This window comes from Oncorhynchus nerka, linkage group LG11 (assembly GCF_034236695.1).
Source record: "Oncorhynchus nerka isolate Pitt River linkage group LG11, Oner_Uvic_2.0, whole genome shotgun sequence".
In the NCBI taxonomy this organism is placed as follows: Eukaryota; Metazoa; Chordata; class Actinopteri; order Salmoniformes; family Salmonidae; genus Oncorhynchus; species Oncorhynchus nerka.
This window is the reverse complement of record NC_088406.1, coordinates 62,041,454-62,057,488: the sequence shown is the minus strand read 5'-3', so window position 1 is coordinate 62,057,488 and position 16,035 is coordinate 62,041,454. Positions and strand designations below refer to the sequence as shown.

The 16,035-nt window shown below is 38.5% G+C and overlaps 1 long non-coding RNA gene across 1 annotated transcript; it reads right to left on the bottom strand.

Moving 5' to 3' along the window:
- Positions 1–1,157: 1,157 nt before the first annotated feature.
- On the bottom strand, positions 1,158–14,587 carry LOC115137280 (uncharacterized). Its single transcript, XR_003864781.2, has 3 exons — positions 14,381–14,587; positions 6,494–6,567; positions 1,158–2,446 (listed from the first exon to the last, which is right to left on the bottom strand). It is a non-coding gene; the product is annotated as an uncharacterized LOC115137280 (long non-coding RNA).
- Positions 14,588–16,035: the final 1,448 nt, after the last annotated feature.

Here is a 16,035-nt window from a genome sequence, read left to right as displayed (position 1 = left end):
TCCCGATGTCAACCAAACACAGTTCAATATGACTTTTGTAATACAGTAAATAGCCAAAAGCTTAAGGGCAATTCCACCACTTTTCAACCTCATTTTCATTTTTTCTCCATTACAATACCAGTCTCTACATATGTGAAAATGGTGCATGTATACGTTTATATGTGTGGTGGCATCAAAGGTTTCAAACATTTAGGGCCTACTGAGTGGCGCAGTGGTCTAAGGCACTAGAGATTCTGGTTTCGAGTCCAGGCTCTGTCACAGCCGACTGGGAAAGCCATGGGGCGGAAAACAATTGGCCCAGCGTAGCCTGATTTAGGGGAGTGTTTGGCCAGCAGGGATTTTCTTGTCCCATTGTGCTCTAGCGACTCACTCCTGTAGCGTGATGGGTGCAGTGCACACTGACACTACCACCAGGTGTATGGTGTTTCCTCTGACACAGTAGTGTGGCTGGCTTCTGTTTGCTAGTCACAATGCAATACTTGGTGTGACGTTGACACAGTGGTAGGATTTTACAGTGAGGAGGCAACAATGCGGATCTAGTTTTTCTTGCCAGAGTGAGACTTTTAATTTAGAAAGTGACGAATTATGCCGGTGACTGAACACTACATACAAACAAAAATAACAAACAGGATAATCCCCAAAACATTATCATATAGCTCCTGCCTCCTCTGGGATAAACTATTTCCTTTATACCCGCAGGCTACACTGAATAAACTATGAGCTCGAACTGTTTGACAGTCAAAACTCGTCCCAGGAAATGAACAATTATCAAGGTAATCGTTTAATATTAGTTTTGATATACCTTCACGTTTTAATTGTTATATATGATAACATTGTAGTTGTAAATTTCGATAAGTAAGCCTAAGCTAAATACATGATTAGACAGAGCATTTTAGGCTACCGAGCAAAGCACAACATGAGGTTTTGCGCGCACAATCCAAGTATCTGCGTTCGACCACAAACTCTAAACATGGTTATTTTATTTGACAGGTGATCAAAAAACAAGACATCGGATAACATGGCTAACCCCACATTATTACAAGAACATACATGTGATTCGCATAAACGGTTTCCATTCTCAATGTCTGGTTAGGCCTATTCATAATACGGCTTTAGATTCGGTGACTGGGGACATAATAACAATCGCTACAATGGTGTTGTAAAGATCAGATTTTAATTGATACACTTTAATCTGATGATTTATGCTGATGATACTTTAGCAGTTACAGTAACACGTCACATAAAAGTATATATTATGTAATGTTGTTTGGGGCAGAAAAGAAATTCCTTTTACTGTTGGCTTCTGTTTTTACAATAGATGCCACAATAATCCTATATCTGATGATTTCTTCTTCGTTTGTACTGTATAAAGAAACTGTTTCTGTAAGTAAAAAAAAAAAAAATCTCAACATGCTCCAACGTTTGTATGGAAAATGTTATTTATCCTCTATTGTTTATTCTATTCAGCACTTCAAAAATATCCGTTTTGAAAATTGTATCATGTATTTTGTGCTATTAGGTTAAATGTTACGTTAAAATTACTAAATGGTGAGCCTGTATCATTCTCAGTATTGGTGACTAAATTAAATGTTCATGTTATTTTCTGAAGAAAAAAATATTTTTCATGAATGACTCAGGGTTGAAAGATGTTTTGACCTCAAATGAATCCTAATTCAAAGGTTCTGAACATGAGACAGGGGGCATTACAAGTGTTGTACCAAGAGTTTTGAAAATATACCTTACATCTGAAAAATGTGCCAACGTGATTAAAAAAAACTGCAACAACATGGCTAGCATTATAATATAGCCTATTATATAATAATAATATAGTGCTAATAATAACTATTTTATTGTTCTACAAAATGGAATGGATTTAATGAGGCACTGGAACATCTCCCTGGTCTTTGTGGTTGAATCTGTGCTTCAAATTCACTACTCAACTGAAGGACCTTTAGATGTTGTAAGTAGCCTATCAGGTACACAGGGTAGTCATTCAAACATCATATTATTGTATTATTTCACACAGAGTATGTGATTTGTTAGGCCAATCTTAATCCTGAACTATTTTAGGCTTCTCCTTACAAAGGGGTTGAATTTTTTTTATAGAGTTTTCTTTTCACTTTGACATTATGGAGTATTTTGTGTAGATTAATCACACAAAAGTCTAGCTGATAAACTCCAGAGTTGTTGAGGGTGAGATTTCTGATGGTGAGAGATCCAGTTTCTCTGTCCAGCTGCAGTTTTTCTCAGAATCTTCCTTTGAATTCTGTGATGTTCTCTCCTCTGATGACCTGACTCTCAACTATTGAGGTGTTTGGAATGACTGGACCAAAGAACCAAAATATCTTATCAGCCTGTAGTCCAGTTAGTCCAGTGTGTAGAATGACAGACTGCCTCTCTCTCCCTGTCAATGTATTGACTCCAGCATTCACAGCTCCCAACAGATCTGGAATAAAATAAATAAAAATGTGTTGTTCAGTAGCAAAGACAAAGGGCACAAATCATTCTGTGTGTGTGTATATCAATGTTTAAAATTCATTTTCAGATTTTAATTTGAAATTCAGTTTAAATTCGTTTTCAGAGCCACTTTACTAGTTGTTGTTAAAAAATAAATAAAAACATTTTTCATTTTTATATTATTTCATTAGTGTTAGGGACAGAAAGTTGTCTATTTGTGGGAGGCTATGAGACATTTTTAGACATTTTTTGTTTTAGGGGATGTCACTCCGTGCAGCTGTGGGGCAGTAATGGTGTGTTCAAGACAACTTGTAAAATCACGACATCGGTGAACTTCAGGTCGGAAAGTCGAAGCTCCAGAAAGAAGCCCGAGTTCGAATTCTGAGTTGGAAGACCGTTCAAAATTCAAAACGATTTTTCCCATTCGGATTTCGTTTTTTCCCCCGAGTTCCCAGTTGTCTTGAACGCATTGAGGTCGGAGAGTTCCGAGTTCCCAGTAGTTTTGAACTCGGCATAATGCATAAGGTGATAGTTAGGTTAGGTTTAAAGGTAGACTCAGCGAGATAACGTAGATGCACAAATTAACTGTAGTGGGTCAATTGCCACAACCTGGTCCCGGTTTCCCAAAAGCCAAAGAAAGGTATAACCTTCATAGGAACATCTTTAAATCTCTGCGTTGTTTCCCAAAGTAATCTTTATTAATGTTGCACTAGAAAAAGCTCGTAATCTAACACTGATATCTTCAAAGTCGACTACAAATAGTTACCACTATCTTTGCAATTGATACAAACCAGCAATATGTAAAAATATGCTTCAAATTAAAAACGAGATGACTGCATTAAAATATAAATACAGTGGGCTAATAATATTGAAATACATTTCATGTTCAATCAATTTAGTTATATTTTGATACTTGTAGGCTCTGTAATTTGCCTTAATATATTACATGATGTGTAGCCTAACGTGCCAAATCTCGATATAGAGCATTATTATAGAGTAAGCATTATAATAAACCGCATTAATATTTGAAGCCATATGTGATAATATCTTTCTTGGAGCATCGTTAAACCATTCTTAAGCATAAATTCCATCACTATCGGGAAACCGGGCCGTGTAGCTTTGAAGCGCAAGGCTAAACTCTGCTGTTTTGGTCCCGTAGCTACCACTTTTTTAGCAACCTGAAGCAATCCCTTGCACATGCGCAGATACCCGGTGAGAAAATAAGTGTTGCATTGTGCTCATCTCAATGGGCTCGTTCGAGGTGATCCCTTTTGTCAAGTCTAAATGTATTGCATTGTGGGGATACACATTTTCAACTGCATGAACGTTACAAAAATCCTGTGATCAAATGTCATGAAGTTTTGACTGCAGTCGACTGCAAGTTTCTGCATTTGCTCTTTACAAACTTCATCCTGCAGCCATCACATTGTAGGTGGCTCTATTGTCACCCAATCATTAGGGTGCTTTAATTTGACCCATGCGAAACTTTGAATATATGCAAATAAATGTGATTTGAGTCTCTCTCACGAAGTGATTGTACAATGTAGCCTACGCACATTGTGATTTTAGTTTGTGGGTATGTGCAGCCCAGCCTCACATTAAATTCTCGCATGTATGTACAAAATGTATTTCAGCAGATTTCGTGCGTTGTTGTGCATTTTTGTGTGGTTCAATTCGTTCGAAAATACACGAATGTATGTGCTACTTAATTCGTGCGAAAATACACGAATTTAACCAGTAGGCGACACACAAGCCTATGCAACAACGTGTGTGATATGGGGGTTTAAATGCATTTAAATTTATTTTGACATTTTAAATGACCTTTTATAAACAATGCCAACACTGTGATGTTGATCTGAGCCTTGCTGTTTGAAAACTACTTTAATGTCCGGCTGTCGCAGATGCACCTCCCCTACTTACTTTTTCTATCTATTTAATAGTTTACATTTTTATTTATTAACACCAGATACAAACATACACATATGAACAATAACTTAGACACGCACAAACAACGACTACATCTCATGTGCCCAGACGCGCATGCTCACAACCCCATCCCTAGTGCCTGCATTATTGTTTGCCACATGGCCTGAAAGTTTACAACAAAAAAAATCTCAGTCGTCCATCTCTGGCCTGCTCGCCTCCCTACCACTGAGGAAGTACAGTTCCCGCGCAGCCCAGTCAAAACTGTTCGCTGCTCTGGCCCCCCAATGGTGGAACAAACTCCCTCACGACGCCAGGACAGCGGAGTCAATCACCACCTTCCGGAGACACCTGAAACCCCACCTCTTTCAGGAATACCTAGGATAGGATAAAGTAATCCTTCTCACCCCCCCCCTCCCCTTAAAAGATTTAGATGCACTATTGTAAAGTGGCTGTTCCACTGGATGTCTTAAGGTGAACGCACCAATTTGTAAGTCGCTCTGGATAAGAGCGTCTGCTAAATGACTTAAATGTAAATGTAAATGTCCATGCACCAATTCTGTTCATGATGGCTGACAGGTTGATTTCCACGTTTTTAGTATTGTTTTTTCAAGATGAGGGATGAGATAATTATCCAACCCATCGGGTATCTCACTATACCCAAATATACCAGGTCTAGAAAGAGGCAGACAGACGGATTACAAGTACGTTAACATTGTAATAGGCTACTTCTGACAGCCAACGTTCTGGCTCCGCTATTCATTTTTTGGACTTTATAGCATTCCCAGAAAGCATGAATTATTGAGTCACTGTTAGCTTTACACGTAGGATATGTTTCTACCATTGTGCTGTAGAAGTAGTGAATTATGTATCTTGTATAATACATTATGTACATTGTTTTATACTGTAAGCGTAGCCTACATTTTCGTTATCTAATTTTGTTAGTTATGTGCCGAGTCATGCTATTAATTGTCCAAAGCAGGGATGGAGAGTGCGCTAGTGAGGTAGGCTGCAGTGTGTTTGCGGGTCAATACATATACTGAACATGTAACCACAGTAATGGTGGCCAGTAAATCAAGGAATAAATATGTAATATTAACAAATTAAACAGAAATTGTAGACCATTAATCTTTTCCAACATGTCAACAGACACTTAACTTCAAATAAGTATGAAACATTTTCAGTGTTAACTTTCTCTTTATCCCCGGTTGATATATATTTCAGAGCCTCTTCAGTGTGTGTTCTTTATACGGTTTGTGTTCTTTATACGGTTTGTGTTCTTTATACGGTGTGTGTTCTTTATACGGTTTGTGTTCTTTATACGGTTTGTGTTCTTGTGTTCTTTATACGGTTTGTGTTCTTTATACAGTTTGTGTTCTTTATACGGTTTGTGTTCTTTATACGGTTATACGGTTTGTGTTCTTTATACGGTTTGTGTTCTTTATACAGTTTGTGTTCTTTATACAGTGTGTTCTTTATACAGTGTGTGTTCTTTATACAGTTCTTTATACAGTTTGTGTTCTTTATACAGTTTGTGTACTTTATACAGTGTGTGTTCTTTATACAGTGTGTGTTCTTTACAGTTTGTGTTCTTTATACAGTTTGTGTTCTTTATACAGTTCTTTATACAGTGTGTGTTCTTTATACAGTGTGTGTTCTTTATACAGTGTGTGTTCTTTATACAGTTTGTGTTCTTTATACAGTGTGTGTTCTTTATACAGTTTGTGTTCTTTATACAGTGTGTGTTCTTTATACAGTTTGTGTTCTTTATACAGTTTGTGTTCTTTATACAGTTTGTGTTCTTTATACAGTTTGTGTTCTTTATACAGTTTGTGTTCTTTATACGGTTTGTGTTCTTTATACGGTTTGTGTTCTTTATACAGTTTGTGTTCTTTATACGGTTTAACTATTTTGTCTTCACATGGAACCACCGTTGACATGCAAAACATTCAATCTAAAACAAAACAAAGCGTAACACGTTATAAATAATATCAAATATCAATGCAGTATGACAAATGACGAATTAGCCATCCATTGTGTTATATCACATATTGTCCTTACACGCTATCACTGTTGTCAAAATATTATAAACATGTTAAATAAAGTTACTAACCCAGTCAGTCTTTGGGCCACATCCAGGATCTTTATCAGTGGCACACATGAAGCAGTTATTGGCTTTGTTGAACTCTGAAATCATAGGTATGAACTGATCATACGGCTGTCTGACAACTACATAAAAATAGAGAACCCCTGTGGTTCAAGTCAAGAGCTTACCCTTCCCCTTTCAGTCTGCTCTGCGCATGTCTGAAAGTGACAGAGCCAGCAGCCAAGAGTTTTTCAAAGTTTGTCATAAAAAATTATTACACTTATGAATATAGGTAAAATGCTAATATGTATTAGATCCAGTACAATGGAATAACTAAGACCTGAATTTGAATGCAGCGTGTTCCGATTCCTCCTTATCTTTCTGTCCAACAGGGTCAACCAAAAACACTTGGCCTGATGGTTCATGCAGATACTGGGGAAGCAACATAGAAATGTATTGATCCCTTAAATGATTGTACTATTAAATGACCCATATCACAACCCTCATACCTCGTCACAAAAATTTACCTAAATCAATTTTGGAAAAAGGATTTTACTCACAAAAGACATAAGAATGTATTTTTCCAGTTAGAAATAGTAGGCCATGCATCAAATAACTATTTTCATCAGAAAAACGAACCCTCAAATGCACTATTGCATTTTGTAAGTTGTGTGCAGGTGGCTTGTTGTGAATGCACTCAAATATCAAGTCATTATCAGGTTATGGAAACGGCATTCTAATACTCAACATAGAAGGATTTGTCTTAATGTACAGTATATGAAAGTGATGCTATGAAAATTATTATTTCACCTTATCAAGCTCACTCTGACTGAGAAATTCCTGCCTATTACTGTGATTAAAAAGAGCATATGAAACAGTTTTTCATGAGGCCTACCCGTGCCCCTTCCTTTAAGCACTTCTGTTCGAACACCTCTCCCGTCCTTGATCCATACCACGTACAGCCATTTGCGGATCTTTTCAGTGTCCATGTGAAAGATAGTTGTTGTGAGGCTGGAACATTTGTTATCTTCAAAAAATGCTTTTTAACTTCCATGTGATTTAACATCCACAGATTTAAGTAAAATAGCATGATATGAAAGTAGACAGAGTGAGTGATATGAAGGTAGTCAGTGGACATGCTAAACCTTGTTTGAGGTCAGTAGGCCACATGACCAAGGAGCTATTGAAATTGTACATTTAGAAAAATTAATGTGAGATGAAAATGGATAAACTAAAGGGTGTGCAATGTGTAGGCCCACTCAGTGGACATTCTGAACCTCATTCGAAGTCACTAGGTCACATGACCAAGGAGCTATGGAAATGTTACGTTTAAAAAAACGAATGTAAAGTCTTGTGAGATGAAAATGAACAAACTAAAGGGTGCGCAATATCGAAGGGTAGTCAGTGGACATTCTGGACCTTGTTTGAGTCAAATAGGCCACATGACCAATGAGCTATTGAAATTCGACCATTAAAAAAAAGCTGGTACTTTGTTTACACTCCCTAACTAATTCAACTAGGAATACAAAATGTTGCTCACATTCCCACGTGTTTATTAGCTCTGGAAAGCAAATTAATGTCCAACTCATGAAAATAAGACCTGTGCAATGTTGTGCGCAATTTTTCCAATATAATGACATTTATTTGGATTCTGTGTCTCAAGTGGTTTGAAAGCTATTGAGGTTTGAAAGCGCGAAAATCCGTCGAATATCCAATTTGAAACGGTCTTTACCTCAGTCGATATTCTTCCCTTCTGCACACACTTGACACATGACCACATCTTTTAGATGTATGCCACTGAAGAGGCTTGTGCACAAAAGCTCTTACAGGGTATCTCATGAATCCAAACGTTATATGAGAAGGGAGAGACTCTTCATCAAAGAGTGAACTTTTCTCCGTCCACCATACAGGTCAATCGACGTTGCACCAAACATTCCACTCTGATCTTTTTGAGTCTTTAAAACACGCTTCCTGCTCCGCAGACACACAAAACAAATCTAAATAGGACCAATCTCGTGACTGGAGACGATAAACGAGTCTATTGGTTTCCTGTTTTACAAAAGTTGAGTTCTCGTTTCCCTTTTTCTTCGCCACTGTAACCGACTCATTCTCACTTCCTGTGAAGGTAGTCACAACTCGACATCTAGCGCCTTCAAACACAAGCTCAGTTTCCGCCATATCTTCCTTCTATCTCCCACCTCCGTTCTCGCACGTCCTCGGTTTGTTTTCTGAAAATTGGATTTGGGGCGAGGGCGAATATAATTGGAACCAATCATATTGGTGGTTGGATGGTTAGTTGAGACTGTCTCGCATTCCCATTGGCTGACACTGTCATTTCACTTAGTTGAGACAATTGAGACAGAGACGGATGTCCTCCAGAGACCCAAATGTAAAGCAAGTGAAGAGACATTTAAAGTCCCAGCAGTAGACAACTGGAAAATGACAACGCTTCAATATTTGGGAATCTTCTCATCATCGGTGAGTAGGCTATTCCTATAGAAGCTGTACTTCGTGTTGGTGTTTGTTACTGCTGTAATATACAGGCAGGTATTATCATAATGTATAGACCTATGGTTATTAATGTATACCTTTAATTCAAATCAAAATCAAATCACATTTTATTGGTCACATACACATATTTAGCATATGTTATTGCGGGTGTAGTGAAATGCTGGTGTTCCTAGCTCTGACAGCGCAGTAGTATCTAACAATTCACAACAATACACAAATCTAAAAGTAAAATAATGGAATTAAGAAATATATAAATATTAGGACGAGCAATGTCAGTGGCATTGACTAAATACAGTAGAATAGAACACAGTATATACATATGAGATGAGTAAGGCAGTATGCAAACATTATTAAAGTGACTAGTGTTCCATTATTTAAAGTGGCCAGTGATTCCATGTCTATAATATATGGGGAAGCAGCCTCTATGGTGCAGGGTTGAGTAGCCAGGTGGTACTTTGCTAGTGATGGCTATTTAACAGTCTGATGACCTTGAGATAGAAGCTGTTTTTCAGTCTCTCGGGGCCCAGCTTTGATGAACCTGTACTGACCTAGCCTTTTGGATGACAGCAGGGTAACCCGTCCGTGGCTCAGGTGGTTGATGTCTTTGATGATCTTTTTAGCCTTCCTGTGACATCGGGTGCTGTAGGTGTCCTGGGGGGGCAGGCAGTGTGCCCCCTGTGATGCGTTGGGCAGACCGTACCAGCCCCTGGAGAGCCCTGCGAGACATAGGTGTCCGCGACGTGGCTGGTTTCCCTTTGTAATCCGGAATTGGTCTTAGCTAGAGTGAGTTTGCTAGTTAGCTTCAGTGTTGTTAGCACCTGTTAGACATGGCAGCGAACATTCCCCCTCCCGCCGCTATGAAGCTCAGCGGAGATTGGAGCACGAACTGGGATACGTTTAGAGGTGAATGGGAGGACTATGCACTAGCCACGGGACTTCTGGAAAAGGACGATGAGGTTGTGGCTGCCACTCTGAGGACTATAATGGGATCTGCATGCCGAAACGTATACAAACACAACCTGAACCTAACAGCAGCTCAGCAAGAAATCTTCTTCATGTGGTACCCTTCCTGCAGGCTCATTTGGACATGACCCTCCACCTGCAGCAGTTTGGCACCACAGCAGCGAACAGCTTTAAGGCCACTCCATCCTGTTCTGCTGGTTCCAGCTCCGTGACAGTGAAGATGAAGAGGATTTCCTTGCCATTCTATGATTCATCATATTTACAGTACGTATGCAAGGAGTGTACTTTCTGGAGCTTGCGGAGACACAGCAGATGGTGACAGTGTGCACTGCAGTGTCAACGAGAACAGTGGCAATATCTGGAGGAAACCATTAAGCAGCTAGCCAGCCAAGCAGCACAACAACCTCGAGAGAGCTGCCTAGCGCACACATCATTATTTGGGTTAAGTTGCTTGTTCAATAAGATAGCATATATACCTTGTTATTAGCTTGTACCTATAATTGTCGATCAGTTAGGCAGCATGTTAACTAACTACCAATAGACTGCTTCAAACTATAATTGTTCAGATTGTTGTAGGTTTACTAGTTAAAGAGAAAATACATCAAATGTAATTGTTCAATGTGTAATGTGTAAATGTTCAATAATTCAATGTGTTCAATGTGTAATGTGTAAATGTTCAATAATTCAATGTGTTCAATGTGTAATGTGTAAATGTTCAATAATTCAATGTGTTCAATGTGTTGTGTAAAAAATCTGATCATATAAAATGTGTTGTTTATTGTATATGTGATAATAAACAAACAAATCTAAACTAACAAATACAAGTCATATTTTTCACGTAGATGACCAGTCAATTTGAGTAACGTTATTGTGGATTCTACGTAATGACGCGGTTTTAGGTTATTAGGTAATGATGTCATCACAATGTAATTTAGCTACTTTTAGCAACAAATCGACCTGCCCCTAGCAACTTCCCCTGACAATTAGTTGGCAACACTAGGTCGCTAGTCTTTTCAGTTCGCTGCAGCTAGCGACTGGAACGAGCTGCAACAAACACTCGAACTGGTCCGTTTTATCTCCACCTCTTCATTAAAAGACTCAATAATGGACACTATTACTGGCAGTTGTGGCTGCTTTGCGTTATGTATTGTTGTCTCTATCGTCTTGCCCTTTGTGCTGTTGTCTGTGCCCAGTAATGTTTGTACCATGTTTTGTGCTGCTACCATGTTGTGTTGTCATGCGTTGTTGCCTTGCTATGTTGTTGTCTTAGGTCTCTCTTTATGTAGTGTTGTGTTGTATCTCTTGTTGTGATGTGTGTTTTGTCCTATACTTATATTATTATTATGTTTTATTTTAAAAAAAAAAATCCCAGCCCCTGTCCCCACATGAGGCCTTTTGTTAAGGCAATCGTTGTAAATATGAATTTGTTCTTAATTAACTGACTTGCCTAGTTAAATAAAGGTTAACTAACTAACCAACTGATCATAACACAACACCTCTATCACCAAGTGACATTTATTTAGGCCTAGCTATAATTTCCACGAATCCGTCACTTAAAATTAAGCATAAAACCATGTCCGTCAGTCATGTAAAATGTTGACGTTGACTTGAAATATGTGCTTGAAATACTTGACTAACATTCATAACATCACCCTGTTGTTTACACAGCACAAATCACTCAGGTACTGGCTTATCCACGTTACAGCAACGATTCTATTTGGTATAGGCCTGAACAGAAAGACAGGTTAGGCAGTCTAAGTAAGAAAAAATACTAATAATAATGATAATACTAATAATATGTATTTATTTAATATTTATTTATCACTCATATTCATAAGTAGGCTACATATTTATTGTAATTGTTTATTGTATTAAAAATAATGATAATAGGCCTGTTGTTATTGTTAGGCTATCTTTATCATTATTATATCTAGATTATTTCTCTAAAATAAAAATGATCTGGCATTACAGCGGTCATTAAGCTACCGCTGATTCAAATGAATACCATCCAGACAAATTAAGAAGTGTCAAAGGATCAGAGGTCGATTTCAATAACGTCACACGTACTATCCTTTTGGACTATATTCAAACTTTCCATTCAAATAATATTTTTGTCAGTTAAATCAGACTTCATCGCCAAGTTACCTCAAAGAAAACAGACTCCAAAAGTTTAGTTTGACCTAGTAGATTTTCCAGCAAGATTATAGGTCCACATAATGAACTAAATTACACGAACAGAAAGGCTTTCATTTCACACAAAAATCTTTCCAGCTAAGATTTCAGCAATTTATATCAATGATGATTTCTTAATTAGGTCGATGTAGGCCTATTTATATAAATAAAACAATTGTATTTCAGATAGGCTAATCGGATACTATTTCTGTGAAAGGTCAAATCATAAATTGAGATGTAAGCACAGCCATTTTGTAAAAAGTATATTGACGAAAATGTATCTCAGTTGTCGCCCTTCAAAGGTGCAATGTTTATTTTCTATACTTATGATGTGAGGATCAAGTTTTCAACAATTGTATTGTCTCTTCAATATGTAGACTATGACCTGTGTAGACCATTTTACTTGTCTATTGCCCTGTCATGATATAGGCCTACGGCATGTGTCTTTGTCTTTTGCTTATGAAGCGCTTTGAGATTTCTATTTGAAAAGCGCTGTAGAAGCTTAATCAATTATTATTAATGTTATTATATGCTTTATCTGTCTGGGATCATTTGGCCCTCGTGACCAACTCCATTTGTTTGATAACCCACACGAAAATAATTGCGCCTTGAGATGACAAACCGCTGAGGTAAAACAATAAGAATATGTCTCGTAGGTTTAATATAATTTACTCATATATGTAAGTTTGCCCAGCAAGAATATATTTCAAATAATCTGACCTTGACAGATAAACAATACTGAAACGATTACTCGACAGGAATGGCGAGAATAGACCTATAGGTTAATTGTTGTTGCAGTGTAGGGCTTTATGAATGTCATTATCCTATAACACAAAATAAAACCAAATGCTGACTGCGTGTGTAAATCCTGAAGCAGACTCTCAATTGCTCCTTTAGACGCATACATTTCAATATTCATAAATTGAAAATGACTAGGCTAATGGCAATGTTTCGCTGACACATTGAAACCCGTGATAGTCTGCAGTGGAATAGCACATGGGGTTGACCGGCTGCGGAACTCCTTTTATGGTGGGGTAAGAGATCGGTTTCCGCGCGACTGCAGTAGCCTGCCTGGTGTCAGTCTGTGTCTGCTCTCTTGCCCATTTATGGAATTCGAGAGTTTGGGACTGACTATAAGGTCCTATCTACAAAAATATTATTCTGGGTTATTTAGCTATGAAGTTGCTAAGTCTCCTTGGTTTGAATGCTGAAAGCAATGTTTATCTTGTTTCTTTTTAACTTAACAACAGGAATTGGTGGATTTTGCGTATTAAATAAGTAGAGAACATTGATTAGAAAAAAGCTACATTTTGACAACAATTCAGTTCAGTTTAGAGACAGACTTTACCTTAAGTTGCCTGTGGAAAAAAAAAAAAAATTGCCAATGTTTTTTTTATAGCCCAATTCATAGTCCCATTTTTACCACATTCTTGCTGGGATAAGCCTTCTATATCTCTTGTGGGATTGCACATGCCGGCATGTGTAGGAAGGGCAAAAGAGGGCAGATGTCGGTGGACGTCTATTTTAATAAATCAATTGAATATACAATGTCACAAATAAATCCAGTATTAATTCGTTTTAGTCAGGACCTAAGAAACATTATAACACTGATTGTTTTTTTCAAAGAATAGAATGGCATATTTTGAGTTAAATATAGTTACTGGTTTGTGCAGCCTAAATAGCTGCGCCATGCACATGAAATTTATTTAAGTTATTTAGTTAATTAAATAGACAAGACACACTTAGGCTACCCTGATCACAGTCAACACACATAGGGTATATTTTATAGTAGGCTAAGAATATAATGAAATAAAACAGAATAAAATACTAAGGATATTTTTCCCACACAACCTTGCCTCATGAACGTGTGAAACCGCTGTCATAAAAAATATATATATATTTTGAAACAGCCGAAGGCAAGCCCATGCCTTTTCGATCCACGTTTAATCTCGTTCCTACCCTCACTCTGCTTTGTTTAGGGACCATGCGTAGGGTCTAACATTGACAGTATCTTCATCATGATACCGATAATAGGAATCTATATTTTCAATAGCATGAGTCTCGTGTACATATTTCACAGCCTACATAGGCTTTTGGAGTTGCCTAATGCGACCGAGTAAAAATAATAGTCCTACTGTTGATTTAGGCCACATTAGCCTATTGCATGTGTAACAGTACTATGTGAATTTCACCAGGTTCATATATCAATATGTTGTGTTGATTTGTTATGCATGCCTGCATCCTGGGAGAAGGGGAGTGTGTACTTACGTTTTGCCCGGCGTGCTCGTGCTAAAATCATTTTGATGCACTGAGAGAGATGCAGAGAGTCAGTTCTGCTTGATTAAAACTACCTGATCTCCAAAGTCCACGTTTATAGTCTCAATCAACCACACACAACACAGAGTTACAGCTGCACCGGCTACATTGGTGCCTTCTAGATCCGGATTCATCGTTGATCGACGTCAGCTCAATCACCGCGGCGCTGCTGCTCTAGAGACTAATTATATCATTGAGGTACTCTTGCCGCATTGTGGCAAAAAATCTGAACTACAGTCTTTTTTCCTGTTAATTTTTTTTCTGACAACGATGTATTGAGAGCGCTGTTTATCGTTAACCAACATAGAAGTGTGTTCATCAACAGACATTTTAACGTAACTTTAGTGGCATGGCATCTTATAATGGTGATGAACCCAAATTCACTGCTGGGAGGGGGAGGTGTTTCTCATACTCTGATCAAACCCCTGTAAAGTGTGTAGGTGCAGGAGGTTCCCCCATGTTTTGCTCCACAAAAAAATTGGGTGTGAGCCCTTCATCTAGTGTTAATCCAAATGCCCTTGTAGATGGTCTAGCTGAGCTGGTCACTCAGCTAGCCCGGGAAATAGGGAGCTCCATTAGGGAAGAACTACAGAGTGGCAGGTCCAGTACTTATGAGCCACCTGTCATGTTATGTCTTGTCCCTGTGCTTTCTCTTCTCTTCGTTTCCCCCTGCTGGTCGTATTAGGTTACACTCTCTCTCTCTATCGTTCCGTTCCTGCTCCCAGCTGTTCCTCATTCTCCTAACGACCTCGTTTACTCTCGCACACCTGTCCCCTCTTTTGCCCTCTGATTAAGTCTCTATTTCTCTCTCTGTTTCTGCTTCTGTCCTTGTCGGATTCTTGTTTGCTTTGCCCTTGTCCCGTCGTAATCTGCCTCTTCATCAGATGCTGCGTGTGAGCAGGTGTCTCTGTCCTCTACGGCCCGCGCCTACCCAGAGGGACCTGCAGTCTGTTGCCGCTAGCCCTGCAATTCTCCTCTACTACTAGAAGGAGGACTCTCCTGCAAAGTTAGAGGATTTATGTTTTCCCTGTTTGGACATCTCCTGTAAAGATTGAGGATTTATGTTTTCCCTGTTTGGACATTAAAAGACTCTGTTTCTGTTGAATCGCTGTTGGGTCCTCACTCACCTGCATAACACCACCAGTAAGTACAGAAAAGATAAGTGATTATCATTCAGTCAGTAGGATATGTAGATCTCAGTCAAATTAAGTTCATCATGCAATCAGACATAAAGGAACCTCCTACATATAGAGGAGATGGTACAGACAAATGCTCCATTCATGAATGGGAGGAGTTGATGAGAATATACTTGAGGAGGAAGGGATGTCCTGTTGGGGAACAATCAGATGAGATGATTAGTCGATTATCTGGCAAAGCAAGAGACATGGTAAAGATAAATTTACGCAATGAGACAACAGTTGATCCTACAGAGAAGCCAGAGATTGTATTTGACATTCTGAAACAGAATTTCAGCGAATTGGCCTATTCATGCATGCCCATGGCTGATTGTTACAATACTAAACCTGTACCCGGAGAGGCTGTTATGGAGTACTGGGTTCGATTGCACAAGGCCGTAGATGTCGCTGACGAGGGCCTTAAGAAACAAG